This window comes from Canis lupus, chromosome 15 (genome assembly GCF_003254725.2).
Source record: "Canis lupus dingo isolate Sandy chromosome 15, ASM325472v2, whole genome shotgun sequence".
Taxonomy (NCBI): Eukaryota; Metazoa; Chordata; class Mammalia; order Carnivora; family Canidae; genus Canis; species Canis lupus.
Genome location: NC_064257.1, coordinates 23,955,740 through 23,975,897, shown reverse-complemented (window position 1 = coordinate 23,975,897; position 20,158 = coordinate 23,955,740). Strand labels below are relative to the sequence as shown.

At 34.4% G+C, this 20,158-nt stretch overlaps 1 protein-coding gene and 1 long non-coding RNA gene across 2 annotated transcripts in view; both read left to right on the top strand.

Annotated features, from left to right (window-relative positions):
• The window catches only part of PPFIA2 (PTPRF interacting protein alpha 2), a 473,118-nt gene that overhangs the window by 7,860 nt on the left and 445,100 nt on the right, over positions 1–20,158 (top strand).
• Positions 2,172–19,235, top strand: LOC118350699 (uncharacterized). The gene is made up of 4 exons (XR_004804980.2): positions 2,172–3,292; positions 6,620–6,674; positions 10,844–10,958; positions 18,845–19,235. It is a non-coding gene; the product is annotated as an uncharacterized LOC118350699 (long non-coding RNA).

The following is a 20,158-nucleotide window of genomic DNA, read 5'->3' as shown; positions in this document are numbered from 1 at the left end:
AACAAATGTAGTAGCAATGATTTTAACAATCCTAACCATGTAAAGTATTTCGTAGTAGTTTAGTTTTTCATATGTGATTCAGTGTTTAAAGAGTACTAATTCTGTATTGGCAGTCCTGATGTTTCTAAGCTACACACTCAATTTTCTACCTTTCTTACGCACAGATGCATTTTAATGTTCCATAGAATCTTAGATTCAGTGTGCCCCAAACTCCGCTATCCTCTGCCTTTCATCCCTCATCCAAATATGGTTGCTATGCCTTCTCACTCAGATACCAAGAATCCTAAATTCCATCATCATTGGGCCATATTATTTTTAATCTCTTGAATAATTCTCAAATATCTATTCTTTTCTGGGTTTTTTTTGTACCTGGTCCCAAACTTCATTCTTTTCCCATATCCTAATATTTCTACTTTAGCAAATGTGTCATGGCATGTGTTTGAGTAATACACCAACTTCATGCTTTTCCAGCCCATGTAACTTGATGATTTTCCAATATCTTTTTCATGCATATTCATCTTTATGCTCATAATATTCTTCCTCAGTGTCTTTGTCTCACTTCTCATCTTGGCCAAAACTTTATCTTTTCCAGGGAGCCTTCTCTGAACCACTAGGTACATTTCCTCTGTGTTTCTTAGCCTTATCATTTCCCATATTATCATTAAATTATCTATTTATGTGCCTGTTGCCTGGCTTAGACTATATGCTCCTTAAGAACAGTAACATATCATAATCATCTTCAATACTCTGACCCAGCCACTGGAGTACCAGGTCCATGGTGAGGGCTTTTAAAATAAAATCACAAGTAAATGCATATTCATTTGGATGGAGAAGGAGCACCAAACTTGAAATAGGAAGATCTAGTTTGTATTGTGAATCTTTCATACATCTTCAACTTGAGTCAGGACTTTGGATTTCCATGATACAAAAAGCAGTTACCTCACAGGGTAGTTTGTGATGATTAAAGAAAATAATATAAGCAAAAACTAATTAATTTGTAATCCAATAAATATGAAAACTTATGTGTCTGTTTTATCCAGAATGTCAAAAGATAAATTAATTTCTATATATGTATGTCAGTGAGCACTAGAATAATATACTAGGAATATTGATCAAAAAGTTTTCAATTTTTTGAAAACAGGATGAATATTTGTCAATTACCAATATGCTTAGTAAGAACATTTATTTATTTATTTTTTTAATTTTTTAATTTTTATTTATTTATTTTTTTAGTAAGAACATTTAAAGGAAAAGTAAGGGAAGTGAGTTTTCCATTATATAAAAGTCCTTATTTGGGCAGCCGTAGCGGCCCAGCGGTTTAGCACCACCTTCAGCCCTGGGTGTGACCCTGGAGATACGGGATCGAGTCCCGTGTCGGGCTTCCTGCATGGGGCCTGCTTCTCCTTCTACCTGTGTCTCTGCCTCTCTCTCTCTGTGTCTGTCATGAATAAAAATAAATAAAATCTTTTTTAAAAACTCTTTATAAAAGTTTATAATTTCTTTTTAGCACTTTAGCATATATTGAGGGTCTTCTGTGTATTATTAAATAGTTACATATATTTGTAAAAGGGATAAGGAATAAAAGGAACATAATTGGGCTTCCAGAGAACTCAGGAAATAGAGTTGCTTAGAAAAAAATGTGTAAATGGAGCCAAATTAATATAGTTCCAGAAGTTTATAGACTTCTAGCGGATTGAAGTTCAGCCTATGCTCTTCTTTATAGGCTAGCCTTGAGATTCCTGATTTGTAAAAAGGAGAGAGATAATCTAGCAGCATCCCTGGATTTCTTTTTTTTTTTAAGAAGACTAAATAGCGAGACACCTGGGTGGCTCAGTGGTTGAGTGTCTGTCTTTGGCCCAGGGTATGATCCCGGAGTTCCAGGATCGAGTCCCTGCATGGGGCCTGCTTCTCTCTCTACCTGTGTCTCTGTCTCTGTCTCTGTCTCTGTCTCTCTCTCTCTCTCTCTGTGTCTCATGAATAAATAAATAAAATATATTTTTTAAAAGAAGAATAAATAGGAATCAAATAAGGAGACTAACTGACATATTTGTTTGTTGAAGCGTTGTAGGGTAGGAATGAAATTTTATATAGAGGCAGTGGAGGAATATTACCTGTTTATATATATAGTGACAGTTAACAATAGGAGTTAGTATGTAGGATGGTCAGAATTTTGAGTGAACTGGTGACATGATGAGGTAATAATGAAGGAGTATAATTCTGCCATTTTGATTTAGGATAGATTACATAATATACTCATCAGCTAAGATATTGCTAAACTTCTACTACGTAGAAAGACAAATACCATATGATTTTCACTCGTGGAATTTAAGAAACAAAACAAATGAGCAAAGGGGAGAAAAGAGAAAGAGGAAAAGTGAGAAACAGATTCTTAACTGTAATGAACAAATTGATAGTTACTAGAGGGAGGTAGGTGAGAGGATGGGTTAAATAGGTGATGGGTATCAAGCAGTGCACTTTGATGAGCACTGGGTGATGTATGGAAGTGTTGAATCACTATACTCTACATCTGAAACTAATATAACACTGTATGTTAACTAGCTGGAATAAAAAAAAAACTTTAAAAAAGTAAAATTATGTAACAAACAACATAAAACTGCAGTGTAAAATCTCATGCAAAATTTGGGGTTAATGGAATTCAGCTGATCTTGACTTGGGTTGGTTGATCTTGGCTAGTTCACTTATGCCATTGGTTAGCTGAAGGTTGGCTCAATTATCTGTATATTAACTAGCTATTGTCTGATCCAGAATGGCCTTCTCTGGACCAACTGGGGCCACTCAGTTCTATACATGTCTGTCATCCTGTGATAGGCCAGCCTTGGCAGGTTCTCATGGTCATGGAAGAAGAGTAAGTACAAAGCAGAAATAAACAAGTGCTTTTTAAGCTTCTGCTTGAGTCTTCTCTTGGTAATATTTTTTGGCCAAGCCTAGAGGCAGAGTGGAAAGCAATACAAAATTACATGGCAAAATTACAGGGAGAGTTAAAGCACGAGGACCACCACTGCAATTGGTCTACCACAACTATAAAGTCATTCGGGCCATTATTGTATTAGGGAAAGCTTATTGTGATAATGTAATAGTCCTAGTGAGCTGTGAGAATCTGAAATTAGATTGTGAACCTCGAATCTAAGACAGACCATAGAAATGGGAAGAATATTGGGGAGAAAGGATGGACAAGGACTGATAATGAACTCAATGGCCAAGGCTTTGAAGTTGAGTCGGAAGATCTGGATTTGAATTGAGGTTCTTTCACTTATTAGCTGAGGGGCCACTGGTAAGTAACGTGACTTCTCTGAAACTATTTCCTTAACTGGACGGAGGAATGATGTCTTCTCTTGGGAGTGGCTGATAGGAAGTGTGTGTGTGTGTGTGTGTGTGTGTGTGTGTGTGTATGCTTCAGAAACCCTGAGCATTTAAAAATGTCAGGAGGCATTTTTCATAAATTGTGTGTGCTAGTAGTATACCCTGAAGAGGAATTAAGTTGAAAGAGGCTACTTGTGGAGAGCAGGAATATGTTTATATTTTGACACTTTAAACACAAAATATTTCAGTGATACTTGCAGAGAGTCACTTTAATTCTGGAGGCAGACTACCTAAGTATTTTCTTTGGCCTGTAACCTACTAGCTCAGTGATTTTGGTTAAAGTAGTTAATTCAAACAGTGATGGAACCTGCCTTATAGGATCATTATGAGAAATAAATGGGCTGGAACAAGTCAAATGATCAATTCAGCGCCTCACAGCTAGTACATGCTCAATAAATGTGAAATGCACCTACTGATACTGTTATTATTACTGTAGATCTTTAGATATTATCATCATTATTCTTAGCCAACCTTAACTGCACAATTTTACTGGGCAATAATGAACACTAGCACAAATTGAAAGCACTAAAAATCCTTACTCTTCGCAATCTTTATCAAATTTTGCAAATCCTTTGATTTACCGTTTTTAAAAAAATTCTTAGCTACACTCTTCTAAATGTTTTCCCCAAATTTTCCATTTCCTCAGTGGCCAGTCTCACATGTCCCTTGATTAAGTTAGACAACATCCCGCCATATTGTGCTAGGAAGATAACATCTGGATCGAGCTCTTTCCTTTTCAATGAAACCTAATGCCGCTGCACTAACCATTTTTTCCCTTGCTCCCATCAAAGATGCTGCATCTTTTGCTACCTCTTATAGTTATTCTCTTTTCTTAATGTGCTTTTCTTTCCCCCAGTTAGTTGTTTTCCCCAGTTGTTAGTTGTTCATTTCATTTGGGAAAAACAAGCAGCCTTTGTTTCTCATGATTTATAACTTTTATTTGTATCTCTTTTCTAACCTTTATGACCAGGCTTCTATCATCACCATTCTCTTAAAAATACACTCCCATATGCCACCCACGGATACATATTTTGCAAAATCTAGTGATCCTCTTTTATTCCTCATGCCCCTTGGCTTCTCTGTGCCAAGCAATGCTATTAATTATTTCATCTTGTAATTCCCATGTCCTTAATTCTTTGTAACCATTCTTTTTCTAGGCTACGTGTTATGTTGTCCTTCAGTACTGATTCTTTCCCCCATAACCCCCATACACTTATTTATTCCCATACTCCTCTTCCTTTACTTCTGTTTGCCAGTGTTATACGCTGCCCTCTCTGATTCAGATCTTCCTCTAAATCTTTGATGCCCTCTTCTCCTGTCCTTTTGATTATTTTTTTTGTATCTATCTTCAATTGTTCTTGCTCTATCAAATGACTTTTTTGGTAATATATTCAAATCTATTTCTTAAAAGGGAAAGCACAAGATCAACAAAAGAGTCACTTAATTAACACCTTGTCTCTGCTTAGCCATCAGTCTATCTTTTCTTTTCCGGACACTTTATTTCCCAACTTGTCTGTTCTCACTGTCTCAGTTTCTTCATTTTCTATTCACCTTTGAGCAGCTGAAGTCTGGCTTTTCCTCAGACTCCCTGCTCAAAATAATGTCACCAGTAGGCAGTTGATGAATGCAATAGGTCTGTTTTATTAAAATTAACTGCAAAGTTTGACACTGTGACTGCTCCCTTCTCAAAGGGCAAAACAAAACAAAAAAAGCCAAACATCTTACTCTCTTAACTTACATGACTTGGTTTTTAAGTCTTTTTTGACTTTTTCCTCCCTATTTCTTTTTCTGTGATGAGCTCCTCATCTATCCACTCCTTAAATGTTAAATAACAAAGATGATGAATAATAGCAAGAGCTAATTTTTGTGAACACTCCCACTAGGCAGTGCTTTATTTTAAGATCCAGATATTAAAATGGGAGTCTTTCTATCTTTCTCTTTAAAGAGAGACTAAATAAGTGAGGTGTAAGACTTTATTCACAAAGACATAATCCAACTAATAAGTCCACTGTTAGTTCAAACTCCATTTTAAGACTCTACAAAGGTTGAGGTGGTAAAGCTAGAAGAGAGACTGGATTTTTTTTGGGGGGAGCTGTTGGTTTGTTGTGCATTACCTACCATTATATGTATAAGGGATGGGATGATTGCCGTTCAGTTGAGCCAGGTGAGAGGAACTTCAGGGCAAACACTTAAGAGAGCTTGATTTATTTCCTCCAGAAACTGAAGGATGTAGAATGTAAAGTCTAAAAGACAACTGTGGCTAAAGATGCCTGTGCACAGATTAAAGGATCTCATGGTAATGGTAGGCAAGCTTCAAGTCTTTCAAAAAAAAAAAAAAAAAAGAAAAGAAAAAAAAGTTGATAATTTTTTGAATCCCAGGTCCCCAGGTGGTGAATAATGAGAGAAATTGGAGGATTGATTCCCAATAAGAAACTGAATGTGAACCAAGTAAAACTAAGAAAGACAGGTTCTTTGAGAAAGCCATGGACCTACTCCAGAAGAATGGTCATCAATTGTGTATTTGTCATTCAGAATGCCCCGACCATAGATGACAACTGTGTCAGCCACATTCCACTGTGATCTTTCAATCCAGTTTCACCTTCCTTTTTTTTAAGACTTTATTTATTTATTTATGAGAGCCACACAGAGAGTGGCAGAGACACAGGCAGAGGGAGAAGCAGGCTCCACGCAGGGAGCCCAAAGTGGGACTTGATCCTGGGTCTCCAAGATCACGACCTGAGCCGAAGGCAGATGCTCAACCGTTGAGTCACCCAGGTTCCCCCCAGTTTCACCTTCCGAGGCTCAGACTCTGGAAGGGTCAGAAACTTTTGCTATGAGTGTAGGACATCAACATAAAGGGAGATCACTGTGTCCACATCCTCCATTGCAGACTTCAAGCTTGAAACAAGCCCGAGCTGAGTGAAAGGGGTGAGCCCTAGGTGGGATAGGCGCTTAAGGCTTTGTATATTACATAGTCCTGTATGGAACTAGAACTATGAAATTGTTAGACTACTTAATTCCCAAACAAAAGGAAAGATAGTTTATTTTCTAAGCTGAGCAGAAAAGCTAAGACACCTCCCTGAAATTTTATTTGGGGTTCATTTCTTTACCTGAGGGAATCAGAAGACATAATAGTATTGATTTCTGAATCCAGGTCCTTCATTAAACTGGTTAGATGTATCATCTCAATTAATCCTCAAAACATTCCAATGAGGTTGTTATTATTCCCATTTTACAGATGATACAACCGAGGCACAGAGAGGTTAAGTAACTTGTTCAACACCACACAGTTGGTAAGTGGTACTCACCAGGATTTTATTCATGGCTTACTTTTGTTTTCTCTGAGCCATCTCCTTCATTTCATTATGCTCATTGAATATGAAGAAGTATTAAACTTCTCTGGAAACCTTCTTTATGAGACATGGGCCATTGAAATTATTTCTCATGACTGCTCCTGAGTTTTAATAAGGCAAACAACATTATTATGAATGAAATATGAAAAGATGATTAGAGTTCATATAATTATACAAACACAGTTATTTAAGGATCTCAAATCATTGTATTTATAATACCATGACTTTACCTTTTAATGTACTTTAATAAAGCATACTTTATTGTCCATCAGATACTTTTTACAAGCAAGAAAATATGGATTGCATGGAAAAGTATTTAACAAGAAAAGTAATACCTGGATTTCAGTTTCAACTTTGCTAAACCCCATGCCACAGAAAACTATTGAACTTCCGAGACTTCTGTTTACTCACATATAAAAGAGTAATTCTTTATTTTTTTAAAGATTTTATTTATTTATTCATGAGAGATACACACAGAGAGAGAGAGAGAGAGAGACAGAGACACAGGCAGAGCGAAAAGCAGGCTCCATGCAGGGAAACCGATGTGGGACTTGATCTCGGGTCCCCAGGATCACGCCCTGGGCCGAATGCGGGGCTAACCCGCTGAGCCACCCAGGCTGCCCTAAAAGAGTAATTCTAGTTCCCTCTAATATGTTGAATACTTTTGCTAATTTCAAATGATTACAAAGCATATACACTTTAGCTTTACTGATTTAATCACAACCATTTAATCAACAATTATGATTTATACAATAAATATTTTAGGACCTACTCTGAGTCAGATTCTATGCTTACAGTGTAGCGTTGCTGATATCTGTGCTTTATTTTTAAACCTTGGCTAATTATGGTTCCTAGGAATATATTGTAGTAATAAGAAGACAAGGCCTATAATCCAACTGGATATCAAGTGTATTTGTAAATTCTTTGCAACTGAGGGTTATTTCTAATTATTCCATTGCTTTTTATCCTCTAATGTAACAAACCGTCCATGTTTCTGGAAAAAGGCAGTTCCCTTTCGTGTGCCCATACGTCATCCCCTCTTGCTATTTCAGGACAAAACTTTTCCTCTTCTTTTCCTACATCATCAATGATTCCATCTTTAATGGGTTATAACCAACAGTATTTTTTTTTTTATAACCAACAGTATTAAGTATTCTTTATTTCTCCCATCTTAAAGGAATTCTATTAATAACTTCGCCTTACCAAGTCACCACTCCATTTCTTTCCCTTTTACAGCAAAAGTTAAAAAAAAATTATACACTCATTATTTCCCACTTCTCTCCACAATTTCTTCATTTTCTCTTGAACTTACTCCAGCTGGGCATTTACCCTGTAAACGTCACCTACTCTGCTTTGTGAACATTATCTCTAATCTTCATATTGCTAAGTGCATTGGTCAGTTCTCAGACTCATTCCTGTTAATCAGCAGCATTACCCGCTCTTGATCTCTTCTGAAACACATTCTTCATTTGGCTCTAGGGCAGCACACTTGCCTACTTTTCCTCCTACTTCATTGGTCACTCCTCAGTGTTTGTTGTTGGTCACTCCAGACCCATTAATGCCTGATTATTCCAGAACTTGGTACCTGTACCTTGCTTCTTTCCATCTGGGCTGACACGATTGATGATCTCTTCTATCTCCTGGCTTACCATAGCATCTAAATGTGGATGACTCTGGAATTAACATTTCTAATCTAGACATTTTCTATGACCTTCAGACTCCTACTGTCAAAAACAGAAATTTAACACGTCCCAAATTGAGTTCATGATCTTCACTTACTCTTCTGCATCTCGAATTAATAGCGATGTCAATCTTCTGTTGGCTTAGGCCAAAACCTCAGTGTTTTATTTCTTTCACACGTTCTGTGTTCCATCTGGCAGTAAAATCTCTCCATTTTATCTTCAAAATATACGTAGACTTGAACTACGCTAATCACATCTATAGCTCCATCCTAGTTAGAGTCACCATCTCTTACCTGGATCAGACAGGCTTTTCCTAACTGATGGCTTGCTTATGTTCTTGTACCTCATCAGTCTGCTCCGAAAATAACAAGAAAGCTCCTAATTCTGATAAAAGGTAAGTCAAATTTTGTTTCACATCTGCTCAAATCTCTGAAATGCCTCCCCTTCTCAGTGTAAGAGCCCAGGTGTTTAAATTGACCTAAAGATCTAACGGCTGTCCCCTTCCCTTTTTCCATCTGATAGCATCTCCTGCAGTTTTCTAGCTCATCCATTCTACTCCCACTACCCTGGTGTATTTGCTGATCAACATGTCAAGCATTGAACTGCCTTAGGGACTTTGCACTGGCTGGTCTCTAGGCCTGGAAAGTTATCCCCCAAACAACCATGTGCCTGGCTCTCTCAGCTCTTCAGGGCTTTACTCAGATACCACCTTTTCAGTGAGGCCATGCGTGATCAATGTTTTCAAAATTAAAACAGCTCGCTCCTTAATATTTCCAATTCATCTGCTCTGCTTTTTCTCCATGGCACTTATAACCATCCAAAACAGTGTATACTTTATTTCCTTGCTCATTTATTGTGTGTTTTTCCCTCCACTAGACTCTGTTCCATGAAGCCAGGGGATTCTTTTCTAATGGTTTACAGCTGTATTTTGTGCCTGCAGCAGTATCTGGCATGTTGTAGCTATTGTTCAAAAGTACTAAATAATGAAATGAAAATAAAAGTCATTCTTTTGTTTGTTGAACATATTCTCTGTGGTATCTACTTTGTGCTTATTTGGCAAATCTCATATAGTCATAAAAATTAGACATCATATATTAAACATCTTGATAAAATGAGAAAACAAATACAGTTTATAGTGTATTATGGCTAAAGTGTTTATAACACTAAAGTCCTAGTATATATGAGGCTGGTGTTGAAATTATACCTCCAAGGTCCTTTTAGAAAGTTGTGGGTTTTGTATCGAGAGATTGTGGCATTTTTGATATTTTATAAATCAGAACAAGGCAGATCAGAAGGTAAATGGCTTGCTTTGAAGGTATGAATAAGAGATAGTAGTCCATTTTTACTTCAAACTCCATTTCTCTTCATACTTTCATCTTCTTTTATTAAAGAGTTTATTTCCTAAATTAAGCCAGCTTTTATGAAAGAAATGGTGTGGATAGATAGCTATGAAACGTTATGATACTGCTACCACTATTTGAAATCTATATCTGACTTTCATTTCATGGAAGGACAAAAATGAAAGTAGAATATTTTGGTTATTTTTTAATTTTTGAATATCTTATATTTTAATTATTGATTCTTTTCTTTTTCATTCTTTTTTCTTTTTTTCTTTTTTTGCTGCTCTTATGATCAATGATATTAACAGAAAAATAGCCATTAGTATTTGTAAGATGAATTTCTAACTTGGGTATTCCACGAAATATTATAGTCTAACTTGGTGTACTTCATATTAGCATGCATATGACATTTGTTTTTATTAAACTCTGAAGAAAAAATCTAGATTCAATAACAGAGACATTGAAATTTACACTGTTTGCTTTTTCTGGATCTTTCTATTCAGGACCTTATGGCTCAAGGCTAGGTAGCAACTACCACAATGTTCTAGTTTGGAAGAGAGAAAAAGTTTAGAACTATAGATGCAGAATGCTTTACAAACATGACTGTCACACTTTAGCTAATTATATCACACATCTTTACATCGATCTCTGCTATTTAGTTTACAAAATAGTAGCTCTCTATTAGCTTATATATCACAGACCTTAGTAAGCACCTAAAAGGTATTGTCTGATTACTTAACAGTCATAAAGATTATGTGAATAATTCTTAGTGAAGATTAGTAGATCAAAGGAACATAGTGCCTGAATTTTAAATTATTCTTTGCATTGCAATTTGATTTATGACTCTTAATTTTTTTAAAATACAGATCTACTAATGTCTCCCACATATAACAGCATTTTTTGAGTGATATTCTGAATGATTGGTAATTTCTCTCTTGGGTCTTGAATTATAACAAATTTCTCCCAAAATGAAAATTTTAAATCCTTTTTTGCCTCCCAAGAAGTGAGATCCTTGATACTGAAACTTGGGAAAGGTGCTGCGGGAAAAAGGTAAATATTAAATATTCCTCTTGACTCTCTCTCCCAGAAGGTCAAGAGGTCTCAGACTGCCTGCAAAGACAGTATTCAACATAAGATGAAGATTTCTGCTTTGAAACATTGTTTTTCCTGCAATCCCATGTTCATTTTGGTGTTAATTAGAGGTAATTGTTCAAAAATGGATGTGATTAGAATTTGTCACTGCATTGTTTTATATTAAACTAATATTCCTGGATTATTTTTACTTATGGGTCTCTTATGTCTACTTTTAGGATAATCTGCTTCAATTAAAATATGCAATATTTTGGCTCAAAATGTATTACGTATTTATATGAGAGTTTAGAATGTGCATTTATGTTTTGGTGACTTACCAAAAGATCATTAATTGATGAGCTTAAAAAATAGTGGTTATTAATTTAAAAGTTTTTCATGATAAAATCTTACCTAATGATATATTTCTAAGATAAAGGAGATAAATCAGCTCCAAATGATAGCAAGATTATTATATCTTTGTTAATTGTGTATATGGGAAACATCATTTAACGATATTTATACAAAGTGTCATTTAAAAAATTCTGTAAGTTAATTGCCTAATCTGTTCTGTCATCAGAATATGGTCATATGGACTATATTCAATCTGTGCAAAAGAATCTATGGCAGTTGGCATTGCTTGAGTTAGAAGAAACTTAATCAGTTAATATCTCTGAAATCACTTATTTTGGTAACGTTGTTAGGTAAATTTAATTTGTCTTCTAAAAATGTAACTTCATTTTAGAGCTCCATGCCTAAAATTCTATGTTGGTATAATGTCTCCCCCTATGATTATAGAATTTCTATTTTTCTTTACAATTCTATTAATTTTTGTATGTGTTTGAAACTGTTATTAGCTGCATTCTACTATATCATTGTTTTATTTTCATGGCCAGTTGAACCTTTACTATCATGAAGTGACTGCTTTTCCTAGACAGGCATTTTCTCAGAAATAGTGCTTCATCTGATTTTAATTGTACAATAGAGGATTTCTTTTTTCTTAGTCTGTATGGTACACATTTATCTATCCTTTTACTTCCAATGTGTCTGTGTTTCTATGTGTATTATGCAAAGATAGCAAATGGTTCTTGATTTTATTTGTATGCCAACTGACAATCTTTCTCTTTTAATTATTTGGTCTCTTTATATTTACTGTGATTACTTGAACATTTGTGCTTAATATACTGTCTTAGTAAGGGCTTTCTATTTCCTTGTCTGTCTGGTGCTCCTTTTATTAATCTTTCATGTTTCCTTTTGAATTGAATACTATTTTTAATTATTCAATTTCCTTCTCTATTACTCTGACAGTTTTATACTATTTTGCTATTCTTATAATAGTTAATGTATAAACTGTGATGTGCAAACTCAGTATGCTAAAGTGTAATGTTAATGTGTATTTACCTGCCTTCTAATCCCATGTCTGTGATGCAAAAGATATTATTTTGTAGATTTATACAGGCAATATTCCCTTAGATTTATTCACACATTTACCATTTGTGTTACTGATTACTCTTTCTGGGACTTGACTCTTCCATTTGATTCATTTTTCTTCTTTCTGAAGAACAGCCTTCAATATTTCCTGTAGTGTAGTCTACAGATGAGTAATTTCTCAGGTTAGGACTTTTTGAAAATGTTTTTATTTCACCTTTATTCCTCATGGGTGTTTTCACTGGGTATAGAATATTAAAGTAGTGGTTATTTTCCTTTGGCATTTTTAACATGTCATTTTATTCTGAATGCCCTGTATTAGTTTGGGAACAATGCCCTGTATTAGTTTGGGAACATTTTTGTTCTTTTTTTAAAAATTTTTATATTTATTTATGATAGTCACACACAGAGAGAGAGAGAAAGAGAGAGGCAGAGACACAGGCAGAGGGAGAAGCAGGCTTCATGCACCGGGAGCCCGACGTGGGATTCGATCCCAGGTCTCCAGGATCGCACCCTGGGCCAAAGGCAGGCGCTAAACTGCTGTGCCACCCAGGGATCCCAGCCACCCAGGGATCCCCATTTTTCTCTTTTTAAAATTCATTTACATTCCATTTTTCTCTCATTCTAGCATTCCACTTTCCATATGTTTATTCTTCTCATTTTGTCTTTTATGCCTTCTTACACTTTTTTTTTCTTATTTTCTATTGTTTTATCTCTCTATGATTTACTAGGAACATTTTATATCCATTTTTTGGTTCAGTAATTTTCTCTACTGTATCCAATTTGTTGTCAAATCTATTTATTTGGTTCTTTGTTGTGTTTATTGTCTTTTCTGACAGTACAATTTCATCTGTTTTGTTTTTAAATCTCATTTCCTGTGAAATTTTACAATCTTACCACCTTGAACACTATAAGCATAAGTTATAATAAGTCTTCTAGATAATTTCAATATCTGGGACTCCTATAATCTGTTTCTGTTTACTATTTATGTTATTGTTTATTCTTAATGTCTTGTCATCTCATGTATATGGTTATTTTTGACTATGTGGCAGACATTTGATTTGTAAAATTGTTAGTTGAAATCATTTTAGTTCTAGATCTTATCTTCCTACAGGGGGAGCATGTATTTATTATGGCCTAGGAAAATAGCAATCCTCATTTACCTTTATTCAAATAATTCCTGGGGATATCTATCGTTCAGGTGTATTTCTTCTTGAGTATGGCCTTTCAGAGTCTGAATTTCAAATGAAGAGGATTCCCTAGAGCCACACCATCTTATCAAAACTTGACTACACCTGCCCCTCTAGAGCCCTATGAAGCTGTCAAATATGCTTAGGCTAGTCCCTTTAAAACTTAGGGGGAAAATTAAAAATAAAAAAATAAAACTAGGGAAAATTATCAGACCTAAATGTCCAAAACCTAACTTGATCCCAATTCTTCACTACTTTCTTACTATATTAGGTCATAGATGAGTACGGTGTGTGTGTGGGGGGGGGGGGGGGGTGGACACTATACACACACACATATGGTGTCTGATGTTCTCAGTTTTCCTTATCAAGAGAACTAGTCCAAATTACACGATCTGACATTACCAGAAGCAGAAGTCCATGAGCTATAATGAGTACAATAAATGTAATTAATTGAAAAGAGAACTGAAAGCAATTTTCTTAAAATAAACATGCTAATTTCTGTGAAAAAAATTAAGCAATTATCTTACTTAATTCATTTTCTAGTATACTCCTAGTCTCGTTATATATTCCTGCTAGACTTCTGGATGTCAGTAACTGTTTCAATAGTGTTGAAAAATAATCTCCTTTCCTCCAGCATTTCCTCTTTCAAATACATCCTCCTCACAGCTGCAAAATTATCTATTTAAAATGCAAATCTGACTTTGCCACTCTTTTCCTAAAATGCTTCATGTCCACAAAAAGTGAAGCAAAACAACAAAAACACTATTAGAACAAATAAACTAATTTAGCAGGGTCACAGGATAAAAGATGACTACACAGAAATTGATTGAGGTGACTGATGATTAAGCTGATATTAAAGATGATATGTGATAGATGTATGACAATGATAGAAGTATATACATAATGAATAAAAGTGAGAGATCAGAATAATGGAATGGGGGAGAGAAGAATCGTTTGAACACGCATTATATTTCCAAGTATTACTACATAAGTTGCCACCTTAAAATATTTTATTTTATCCTCATTAGAGTCCTGAAATCAATCTCTTTAATTTTATTTTATACATAATAAAATAAAAATCTCAGAAATTGTTATGTGATTCCTACTCTCATATTACTTATATACATATAAATGTCAAAGTAGGATTTAAATTAAAGTTTTTCTGATTGAATTTCATTTCATTTTATCTTATTTTATTTTTTTGTGGTAAGTAAGGGCACTAAACATGAGGTTTACCTTTTTTTTTTTAAATTTTTTAAATTAAAAATTTTGTTTTACCTTCTTATTTTTTTTTAAGTGGGCTCCGCACTGGGAACCCAAGGTGGGACCTAAACTCACAACCGAATAATTAAGACCTGAGCTGAGATCAAGAGTCTGATGATTAACGGACTGAGCCCCCAGGCACACCGCTTCTTAATTTGTTTTTGTTTTTTTTTTTAACTGCATAGTACAGTATTATTAACCAAAGGCACAATGTTGTGGCAAATCTCTAGAATTTATTCATCTTGCATACCTAAAACTTTATATCATTACACGTCTAAAATGCAACTTCTCCTAGAGCACTTAAGATTTTACAGTCAAAGATTGTTTTTTAGGAAAAAATCTTATTTCTTTATTTAGGAAAATAATTGTATAATTTTTGCCCAAACTATAAAATTGGGTTAAGCTGTCTTTTGATTAATCACTATTATTGTACTCTATTCTTGCTCTTTTTCCATACTGAACTTGCCCATCTGTGTTAATAACATAAATCAATATTTGTTGTTAGAAACCTATACGCAATATTTTTACTCAAGATGTTGTTTATAATTGCATTCAGGGTTGCAGTTAAGTGTTCAGCAACTATTTAAATGCCATTTATGCTTAATGTATTTGAATGTATAATTCCTGTATTCATCATTTATCCATTTTTGTTTTTCATTTTGCTTTCATCATGCTGTGGCATAAGTTAAATAATTGGCTTCCATCTTCTCATTACAATTATGATTGTTATAATAATTTATAATTGTATTTCTTTCTAAAAGTTTTTAGAACTGCTCTTTATGCACCCCTGCACCACTAACTCTTCAGAGTAGTGACTAGAATAAGAAACAGAAATGATATCCTCTGAGAGTTTGTGTTCCAGATATAGTTCTGAGGTCTTTACATATCTATGTACATATGTTATATATGTTATATAACAGACTTATTTTTGAACCACCATAATATGGACTACAGGTTCTATAATTATATCCCTTTTATAGCTAAGGAAATTGACATGGAGCAGGGTTCAGTCACTTTCCCCAGCTGCAAATATAGTATGTGGTAGAGTTCCAATACTACCAATGATATTTTCATTTCTGAGCTCTCACAGCGAGCACCACTCTATGCTGATATATACTTATATGCAACTTTTAATACCATTTCAAACTTACATATTTTTAAACTAACCAATATATCCTAAAAGGAAAGGTTAAGAAGGTAAGATACTGGCAAAATAAAGCCCTTTTGTGAAACTTGATACACTTAACTCTATAAGACTCTAGGCCTTGATGTGCAAAGAAAAGCATTGCCTGTGAAATGTGAAGTTGGGATTTCAAGTGATGTAAATGTCTTGAACCACTTTGGGCCTCACAGTCTGTTTTTGAAGAGTTAGTGAGGTTCATATCCATAGCCAAGAAAAATCAGCAAAGAAGGACTGAACCTTCAGATTTAAGTATTTCACATTGCCATTAGGGAAAATGGAAAGGGGCTCTGGAAAGCTCAAGTTCCAGTTGTAATCCTTCCAGACAGACCAGAGATAGCCTTCTTTCAACTGCTAGGATCAGATAGGAAAAGAAGAGAGGGAGATAAAAGAGAAGAAAGCCTTTTTTGAGCGGCTAGCACCAGGCCACCAGAGCAGCATCCAAAGACTGACTTCTGAAGGCAAAGACTGAGCTGACCTTTGTAGCAGTGATGGCAGTGGCGTTAGCTTATGGAAGTGGTAGTAGTTGTAATCCGAGTAGCAATACCAGGATGGCAGAAGCCCTAGAGATATAACAGCTTAAGCAAAGATTGTTGACTCCTTTTTGTTATCATTAAGGAGTACTTTGTTAGGCACTGGGGCGCCTGGGTGGCTCAGATGGTTAAGGATCTGACTCTTGTTTTTGGCTCAGGTCATGATCTTAGGGTTGTGACATAGAGTCCCATATGGGGGTTTGTGTATATGCTTTCTTCTCTTTACTTTTCTTGATTAGAATATTGAAAGGTTATCTGTTTCTTTTCAATTAACTATTATTTCGCTTATCATCTGTATAATTTTTTCCTTATTCATATATCATTTTAAAATGTTTTACTTTTTTAGGCTATGTTGTTCTTTTTCTAACTGTGAGTTGGATGTTTAATTCACATATTTTCACTGTTTCTTCTTCATTAATATGAGTATTAAGGCTATTTGAGAACTGTTTGGTTTCTGTCAATTAGGTTCCAATATGTAGTATATAAAATATTCTATAGGTTTTTTTTTTTAAGATTTTATTTATTTATTTGAGAGAGAGAGAGAGAGAGAAAGCATAATCTGGGGGAGGGACAGAGGAAGTGAGACAAACAGACTCCTTGTTGAGTGGGGAGCCTGACACAGGTCCATCCCAAGATCCCAAGAGATCCCTGAAATCTCATGATCAGAATCATGACCTGAGCTGAAGCTGAAGTCAGTCACTTTACTGACTGAGCTAGCTAGGTGCCCCTAAAATATTCTGTAATTTTACAAAATTAAAGTATTGACCAAATAATTTTGATTTTCAGATGTTAGATATTGTTAGATTATTTTCTAATTGCTATTTCTATCTATAGTGCATAGTGATCAGAAAATATGGTCTCTACTGGTACTGTCTTTTAAATTTTTGATTTTTTTGTGTTCTAATATGGCAAAATTTATGAACTAAGGGAATTTGGGAATAAAACTTCATTGCTTTTCAAGGTATGGAATTCAATGTATATATCATGTAGATCTGTCTTATTTGTTATTAAATTCTTCTAAATTGTTATTTAATTTTTGCTCACTTGATCTCACATGAACTGAGAAAAACCTGAATTAATTATATTGGCAATTTAGTAACATTTTGTCATTCTTTATAATTACAGAGCTTTCAAGTTATCAGCCAGGCATAACATAATGTCATTCTGAAACTTATAATAAGTAGAATAATTAATGATCACTATTAACAATGTCAAATACAACATTTTAGAAGGGGATATTCTATAAATCTTTTAGTATTATTTTTAAGATTATTCAAATTTAAGATAAGCAGTTGAAACCAAGCCAAAAGATGACTGGAAATACTCTCATAAGAAACAGTGATATTTTTCATTTTATTTTTCTTATATTTGCAGATAGCTCCATTATTTAAAATAAGCAAAGGAATAATAGTTTGAAATTGCCTAAAATGTGCTTCAATCTCAGACATTTTAGTTGACAATTTAGATAAAATTAACAGCAAATATCATTTATAATTTATCTCATTTTCAGTCTTGAAGGAGAAATGTCTCTTAATTTTACCCTCTAATTTGTGCTTTCAGATATAAAGCACCTTAAGTGGGGGGAAATTATCCCATTGTAATATGCAGAATTTTCTCAATGAGCTTGCTTTATAGACAGAAATTCTAGAGTGTCTTTATATTTCAGAATTTGCATTATAATAGATGTTTTTGCAAGAACTTAATGCGCTCAACTGGAAGCTTTTCAGTGTGTACAGGGAATTGTATTCTACTAAGCGATGACATGATTTTTTTATAAAGAAAAGTATTTTCTCGGATACCTGGGGAATGTACTACAGTTGAAATACTAAGGATTTAAGTTGGCAATAATGATAATTAAAATTATATTTCATTGATTTCCACTCCCCCCCCAGTACATCAATAATATGGACAGTTTTCCACAGAGTGATTTCCCTTACTCATTATTTTTATGAAACTTAAAAAAATATTAGCTTTCTACTTTTTTTAGCTTTATGTATTTAAAACTAAATGTAGGTATGTTCACATATCATCTCATTTAATCATCGCTATAACCTATGAGGCAGCTTGTGCAGTCTTGCAGTTGCATTTTTTTAGATCGACCAAATATGTTCTCTTCATGTTTTATATTCGATTGCAAGCAGCAAGGATGCTATGAACTGGTTAGTATTTTGAGATGTCAGTTACAGGTTTCAGAGGGGATGCATGGAATTAGTGGAGCAGTGAAATATGAGGCAGCAAAGGAAAGACACGATGTATTCAAAATCTTATTTTTCTGAACAGGTTTGCCTACATACTGTAACTGTACACATGTGCAACTAAACTTTTAATTGAGGCTAGGCACAGATGATAGAAGGTTATATCCTCAGGCCAGGTTCTGTTGTTTGCTGTTATATATTGCCAATTGGTACGTAATTCATGTCTTTCAGAAACCTGACAAGCTGAAGAGGTAATTAGTTTCCCTTATGCTTGTTGCACTGCATCTGTGAACTCTCAGAAGAGAAATTTGAAAATAAATCATATTTTGGCAAAGCAGCAAGACCAGCTTAGATAAGCATCAAGTGGGCAGGTTTTTCAGAACAGGAATCTTCCTTAGGAGGATTGGAATGAGACAATCAATATTAAGACTTGAATTTTGGTTAATAAAGAACTCCCTGTGTAGAAACTGGGGCTTGCCTGAATTGGTGTTCTGATTTGCATTTGAGAAGTAACTCTTCCTCAAGGGATTTTGCTATGGGAAGCTGAAGTTTAATATAGGAAGTGAGATAGATGTTCTTTCTCTCGTGGGGTTTTGTGATGGTAGATAATACTTTGTTGATGCATGAGGAAAGATTTTAATTTTTGAAGGAAATCACAGAAGCTTTGTTACCTTTTATCACATAAATACACTAAATATGTTAATATAGATTTAGCCAATTTAGATTTGGAATAAGGTATAAATTATATGCACCTTAAGAGAATCCTCATAAATAATGACTTGATGGACAGTAAATCTTGTTTAGAGAAAAATCTATCTCTAAAGCAGGTTGATACACATGAAATCAGGTTCTTATTGTATAGTGTATTCTGACATTATTGCAAGGTTTCAAACCACTTGACTTTTGGTTAAGATTAAATAAGATTAAATATGCCTGGAAAGTGGGATTGGAGGGAGATCGTGAGGGGTGTGTCACATTGCAGAACTCATTGAGTTATACCTACTCTCTATATTGCATCATCTGTATGAAGTTTTGCATGAAAACAATATTATTTTAGAGGTGAATGCTGTAGAAAACGTTTTCCTTGAAAACCTGATGCATTTTCCCTTCTGAAGAGTAGGAATAATTATAAATCACAGGTCTTAACTAATGACCTATACCTATCACTACAGATATTTTTTTGGTTTTATAACATATTCTTTTAAATAGTGAAAATAGCTAATCTTTATTAAGCATTTAAAATACATCAAACACACAGTTATCTCATATAAATCCTTACAAATCCCCTTTGGGGTTGATAATTACCATTGCTTGAACAACATAGGAGTTGGGGCACCAAAACCCCATGCGGTCAAAAATCTATGTGTAACTTTTGACTCTCCCAAAACTTTAGTAATAACCTACTGTTGATGAGAAGCCTTACTGATAATATAAATAATCAACTAACATGTATTTGTATGTTACATGTATTATATACTGCAATCTTAAAATAAAGTAAGCTAGAGAAAAAATGTTATTAGTAAAATCATAAGAGGAAATACATTT